We start from the raw sequence: 6998 nt of genomic DNA, 5'->3' as shown, positions 1-6998 counted from the left end.
TTAAAAATAACTGCAAATTGTTTTTTGCTTTGAAACCCCGTTCTTCTGGTGATCCCATTCAGCAAGTAAAATCATCATATCCTTGCTGCGTGGTGACCCTCAGGACTGGGCATTTTCCATTGAATCAGGGGATCCGGCATTGCTGAATGTAGGCGCATTTTTTCAAGCGCTCGGATTATTGTATGACGAACCTAATTCTGTGGATCATGCAGAAAAAACCATGTTGGCCCTGTATCAAGGTCAGGAAGCGGCAGAATTATACTGCCAGAAATTTAGAAAATGGTCTGTGCTCACTAAATGGAATGAGTATGCTCTGGCTGCAATTTTCAGAAAAGGTCTTTCTGAAGCCCTTAAAGATGTTATGGTGGGCTTCCCTACGCCTGCTGGTTTGAGCGAATCTATGTCGCTAGCCATTCAGATTGATCGGCATCTGCGCGAGCGCAAAGCTGTACACCATATGGCAGTGTCCTCTGAGCAGAGTCCTGAGCCTATGCAATGTGATAGGATTTTGACTAGAACAGAACGGCAGTAATTCAGACGTCAGAATAGGCTGTGTTTTTACTGTGGTGATTCTGCTCATGTTATTTCTGATTGCCCTAAGCGTACTAAGAGGGTCGCTAGGTCTGTTACCATTAGTACTATACAGCCTAAATTTCTCTTATCTGTGACCCTGATTTGCTCATTGTCATCCTTTTCTGTCATGGCATTTGTGGATTCAGGCGCTGCCCTGAACTTAATGGACTTAGAATTCGCCAGGCGCTGTGGTTTTTCCTTGCAGCCTTTGCAGAGCCCTATTCCTTTGAGGGGCATTGATGCTACACCATTGGCCAAGGATAAACCTCAGTACTGGACGCAGATGACCATGTACATGGCTCCAGCACATCAGGAAGATTGCCGTTTTCTGGTGTTGCATAACCGGTGCTGGATTGGAAAACTATGTCTGTGACTAGTTGGGGTTGTCAAGGTGTACATAGTGACGTTCCTTTGATGTCAATTTCCTCTTCCCCCTCTTCTGAGGTCACTGAGTTTTTGTCGGATTTCCAGGATGTATTTGATGAGCCCAAGTCCAGTTCCCTTCCATCGCACAGGGACTGTGATTGTGCTATTGACTTGATTCCTGGCTGCAAGTTCCCTAAGGGCCGACTTTTCAATCTGTCAGTGCCTGAGCATGCCGCCATGCGGAGTTATGTTAAGGAGTCTTTGGAGAAGGGGCATATTCGGCCGTCTTCGTCACAATTGGGAGCGGGTTTCTTTTTTGTTGCCAAGAAGGATGGCTCCTTGAGACCCTGTATAGATTATCGTCTTCTTAATAAGATCACGGTCAAATTCCAATACCCCTTGCCTTTGCTTTCTGATTTGTTTGCTCGGATTAAGGGGGCTAGTTGGTTTACTAAGATTGACCTTCGAGGGGCATATAATCTTGTTCGTATTAAACAGGGTGACGAATGGAAAACTGCATTTAATACGCCCGAAGGTCATTTTGAATACCTTGTGATGCCATTTGGGCTCTCTAATGCTCCATCTGTGTTCCAATCTTTCATGCATGATATTTTTCGCAATTATCTTGATAAATTCATGGTTGTATATTTGGATGATATTTTGATTTTTTCCGATGATTGGGAGTCTCATGTGAAGCAGGTCAGGATGGTATTCCAGATCCTTCGTGATAATGCTTTATTTGTGAAGGGGTCTAAGTGCCTATTCGGAGTTCAGAAGGTCTCTTTATTGGGTTTTATTTTTTCTCCCTCGTCTATGGAAATTGATCCTGTTAAGGACCAAGCCATTCATGACTGGATTCAACCCACATCTGTGAAGAGCCTTCAGAAATTTTTGGGCTTTGCTAATTTCTATCGCCGTTTCATTGCCAACTTTTCCAGTGTGGTTAAGCCCTTTACTGATTTGACGAAGAAAGGCGCTGATGTGACGAATTGGTCCTCTGCGGCTGTTGAGGCCTTTCGGGAGCTTAAACGCCGATTTACTTCTGCCCCTTTGTTGCGTCAGCCGGATGTTTCTCTTCCTTTTCAGGTTGAGGTTGACGCTTCTGAGATTGGGGCAGGGGCCGTTTTGTCTCAGAGGAATTCTGATGGTTCTTTGATGAAACCGTGTGCTTTTTTTTCCAGAAAGTTTTCGCCTGCAGAGCGCAATTATGACGTCGGCAATCGTGAGTTGTTGGCTATGGAGTGGGCATTTGAAGAGTGGCGACATTGGCTTGAGGGAGCCAAGCACCGCGTTGTGGTCTTGACTGATCATAAGAATCTGATTTACCTTGAGTCGGCAAAGCGGCTAAACCCTAGACAGGCTCGATGGTCCCTGTTTTTCTCCCGTTTTGATTTTGTGGTCTCGTATCTTCCGGGATCTAAGAATGTTAAGGCTGATGCCCTCTCTAGGAGTTTTTTGCCTGATTCTCCTGGAGTCCTTGAGCCGGTTGGCATTCTCTTGGAAGGGGTGATTCTTTCTGCCATCTCCCCTGATTTGCGGCGGGTGCTTCAGGAATTTCAGGCTGATGAACCTGACCACTGTCCAGTGGGGAAGCTGTTTGTTCCTGATAGATGGACAAGTAGGGTAATTTCTGAGGTTCATTGTTCAGTGTTGGCTGGTCATCCTGGGATTTTTGGTACCAGAGATTTGGTTGCTAGGTCCTTTTGGTGGCCTTCCTTGTCGCGGGATGTGCGTGCTTTTGTGCAGTCCTGTGGGACTTGCACCCGGGCCAAGCCTTGCTGTTCCCGCGCTAGTGGGTTGCTTTTGCCTTTGCCGGTCCCTGAGAGGCCCTGGACGCATATTTCCATGGATTTTATTTTGGATCCTCCTGTTTCCCAGAAGATGTCTGTTATCTGGGTGGTTTGTGACCGGTTCTCTAAAATGGTCCATCTGGTACCTTTGCCTAAATTGCCTTCCTGCTCAGATTTGGTTCCATGGTTTTTTCAGCATGTGGTTCGTTTGCATGGCATTCCTGAGAATATTGTGTCTGACAGAGGTTCTCAGTTTGTCTCTAGGTTTTGGCGGGCCTTTTGTGCTAGGATGGGCATTGATTTGTCTTTTTCTTCGGCGTTTCATCCTCAGACTAATGGCCAAACTGAGCTAACTAATCAGACCTTGGAAACCTATTTGAGATGCTTTGTGTCTGCTGATCAGGATGATTGGGTGGCTTTCTTGCCGTTGGCCAGGTTTGCCCTTAATAATAGGGCTAGTTCGGCTACTTTGGTTTCACCTTTCTTTTGTAATTTTGGTTTTCATCCTCGTTTTTCTTCAGGGCAGGTTTTGCCTTCTGATTGTCCTGGTGTGGATTCTGTGGTGGACAGGCTGCAGCAGATTTGGACTCATGTGGTGGACAATTTGACGTTGTCTCAGGAAAAGGCTCAATGTTTTGCTAACCGCCGTCGGTGTGTTGGTCCCCGGCTTCGTGTGGGGGATTTGGTTTGGTTGTCTTCTCGTCATGTTCCTATGAAGGTTTCTTCCCCTAAGTTTAAGCCTCGGTTTATTGGTCCCTATAAGATTTCTGAAATTATCAATCCGGTGTCTTTTCATTTGGCTCTTCCAGCCTCTTTTGCCATTCATAATGTTTTCCATAGGTCTTTGTTGCGGAGATATGTGGTGCCCGTTGTTCCCTCGGTTGATCCTCCTGCCCCGGTGTTGGTTGAGGGAGAATTGGAATATGAGGTTGAGAAAATTTTGGATTCTCGTTTTTCGAGGCGGAGGCTTCAGTATCTTGTCAAGTGGAAGGGTTATGGCCAGGAGGATAATTCTTGGGTTGTTGCCTCCGATGTCCATGCCGCCGATTGGGTTTGTGCTTTTCATTTGGCTCATCCTGATCGGCCTGGGGGCTCTGGTGAGCGTTTGGTGACCCCTCATCAAGGGGGGGTACTGTTGTGAATTCCGCTCTTGGGCTCCCTCCGGTGGTTGTAAGTGGCACTTTTGTGAGTTCTGCTCTTGGGCTCCCTCCGGTGGTTTTAAGTGGAATGGCTGCTCCTTGGATTTAGCAGTCTGCAGCTGCTTCCACTAATTGTCTTTCTGCTCGGCTTTTATGCCTGGCTCTTCCCTTTAGCCAGTGCCACTTGTCTATGGTTCCTGGTTGGATTCACATCTCTGCTTGGATTTCCCTGATATCCTGACCAGTTCAGCAAAGATAAGTCCTTGCTTTGCTCATTTCTGTCCACATGTTGTGGACTTAATTGTTCTGTGCATTCTATGTTTTGTCCAGCTTGTCAGTATGGATTAATTCTGTTAGCTGGAAGCTCTGGAAAGCAGATTTACCCTCCACACCTTTAGTCAGGTGTGGAGATTTTTGTAAACTCTGTGTGGATTTTTTGTAGTTTTTATACTGACAGGACAGTATCCTGTCCTGTCCTATCTATCTAGCTAGACTGGCCTCCTTTGCTACATCCTGGTTTCATTCTATGTATGTCTTTTCCCTCTCCACTCACAGTCATTACTTGTGGGGGGCTATCTATCCTTTGGTGATTTTCTCTGAGGCAAGATAGCTTTCCTGTTTCTATCTTTAGGGGTAGTTAGTTCTCAGGCTGTGACGAGGTGTCTAGGGAGTGACAGGAACATCCCACGGCTACTTCTAGTGTTGTGTTGAGCTTAGGAACTGCGGTCAGTACAGGTACCACCTCCTTCAGAGCTCGTCCCATGTTGCTCCTAAACTACCAGTTCATAACAGGAATGCTGAAGAAGGCATTGGCGAGGTCGATAACTGAACCAAGCAGCATCCTGAGATATCTGGGACAAGAGTATGTGGATTAGGCACCACTGGAGTTTCTAGAACAGTAGCTGCATTAACTGCCCGTAGGTCTTGTACCAGCCGGTACACAGGGGGTTGGCCGAGTGGGGTTTTTTTCTTAACGGGAAACAAGGGCGTGTTACATGGAGAAACACAGGGTACCAGGGCACCATTATCGAGTAACGTTTGTATTTGCCCCTTGAGGCCCTGCTCCTGATCATATTTCAAAGGGTATTGATGGACTTTGGGAAAAGGGGCACCAGGTTTGAGAAACACTTTTACTGGTTCTACAGGCATTATTGGGGGTGAATCTGGGCCTATCAGGGCCATCATAACCGTGGAAGGGACGTGTAAGATACAGATCTCATTATGTTCATCTGCATAGGGGTTATATAATGTAAGGACCATCATCTTGGAATTATATTCTGGAGCGGAACTGTGATAATAAATCTGCCCCCCAGTAAATTTACCGGACATGTGGGCGAGATTACAAACTGAGCAGTAACTTCAGGGAAAGGTCCCACAGGGATGGGTTTTGTGAGAGTATATTTATTGGGTCTTCCATCTACTCTAATTAAAACAAGCTCTTGATCTGAGAATTGACATGGCAGGGCTTGGAAGGGAGATTCCCAGACATAGGGTTAAAAAGGGATATTGGCGTATGGGACTGGATTTGTGTAAGGTGGGAGGGCAGGAGCTAAAGTCTGTTGCTTGGGCCACTGATAAGGAACGGAGCTGTGTCCTTGAAGCTGCGGCTCCTTGAAGCTGCAGTGGGGGCTAGAGAGCGAGCAAAAATCGCTGCAGCTGCTGATTTAACCTCTAATTTTCCTGCTGATGCAGAATGGGTTAAGTTCTTCTGAAAACTTTGTACTACTATTTTTCAATACATCGTCCAGAATGGAAGTCTCAATATCGGATCTGACTGACATTATTGCCTCTTTCAATTCCGATTTAAGGCCGGACATCAAAGCTACCACAAAAATGTGTGAATGGGCTTTATTATACAGTGAAAACCCCAGATCTTTAAATACTACCATAAGACGCCCATAGAACTTCTCAGCAGTCTCCCCCTTGTCCTGTGTGACATCTGTGAGGGAGGTAGCTTGGTCCGCTAGTCTATCTTGTGCCCAAACCTTTAAAGCATTACAGAAATCAACATCACTCTCATAGGTTCCCCCGTTCACATTATACATTATGCCACCCTCAATAATTGGAAAATACCCCTCTCCAGCCTTCACATGGAGTAAGTGTAACAGATCTCTCTGGGGAGTGGAATAAATCTCTCGATTCGCTGCTATTTGTCTATAGAAGGCCATGGGGGATGTTTCTGAATCGGGTAACTAAAGTAGGAGGGGGTGGATACTCGTAACCACTAGCAATACTAGGCATAGCAGGGACTGGTCCTGGCGGTGGCTGATAATAAGTGCCGTCAGCGTTTAGCAAGGGAAAGGTGGGGGCTACAACTCCGGGTCTTCTTGCTTCACAATTGTAACAGACCTGTCTCCACTGAGAATTAGTAACTCTGCATACATCACAAATCCACCCGACAGGATCATAGGGTGGGGGCGCACTGAGTTTTGGCAACCCAGGATATATTGGAGCTTTGGGGTTAAGGGGAACAGAGCTTACAGTCGGGAGAAGAGGCTTGATTTCCTGGGGAGGGACCTTATTATCTAGTAGGGAGACCCCCTGTTCCAGATAATCATTTTTAATTGTTTGTCTTTCTGACACATTATTCTCAATCGCTTTCTCAATACCTTCCTGCACCACAAAACATCCGGACTTTATCATAGGAGTAAACAGCTTTCCTTTTTCAACGTAGCAATAACAGAGACAATCAGAACTCACTTCCTCTGTTAATCCTTAATTTGCTATATATCAACCACTCAACTTGAAGCCGGTGAATCTTTTACCAATCTTTCAATTACACTGATAACCAAACAATCTCTTAAAGTTTCCTTCTAAAACTAGGCACAATATTTTACCTTAAACTTACAAAATTTATTTCTACTTCAATACAATATTGTACTATTGCTTCAAACAAAACACAGATCTCCCAGCACATACTACACAAGGATAGAAAATTCAGAGAGAACGCAGCTATGTGCCCCCTCCATACCAGAGACACAGAACAGATAAGAACATCACAGCATTCCTCAACACAGAAAGAAGAAAGCAATAGCGCAGATGTTTGACCTACCCCTCCCATTGGGTATCTTAAAAATCTACACACAGTAACGGAATACAGCAGTTCTCAGACTTAATTAATTTCTACAAA

Source organism: Ranitomeya imitator, chromosome 2 (assembly GCF_032444005.1).
Source record: "Ranitomeya imitator isolate aRanImi1 chromosome 2, aRanImi1.pri, whole genome shotgun sequence".
Classification (NCBI taxonomy): domain Eukaryota; kingdom Metazoa; phylum Chordata; class Amphibia; order Anura; family Dendrobatidae; genus Ranitomeya; species Ranitomeya imitator.
The sequence above is the reverse complement of the archived record's forward strand: the minus strand, read 5'-3'. Positions refer to the sequence as shown.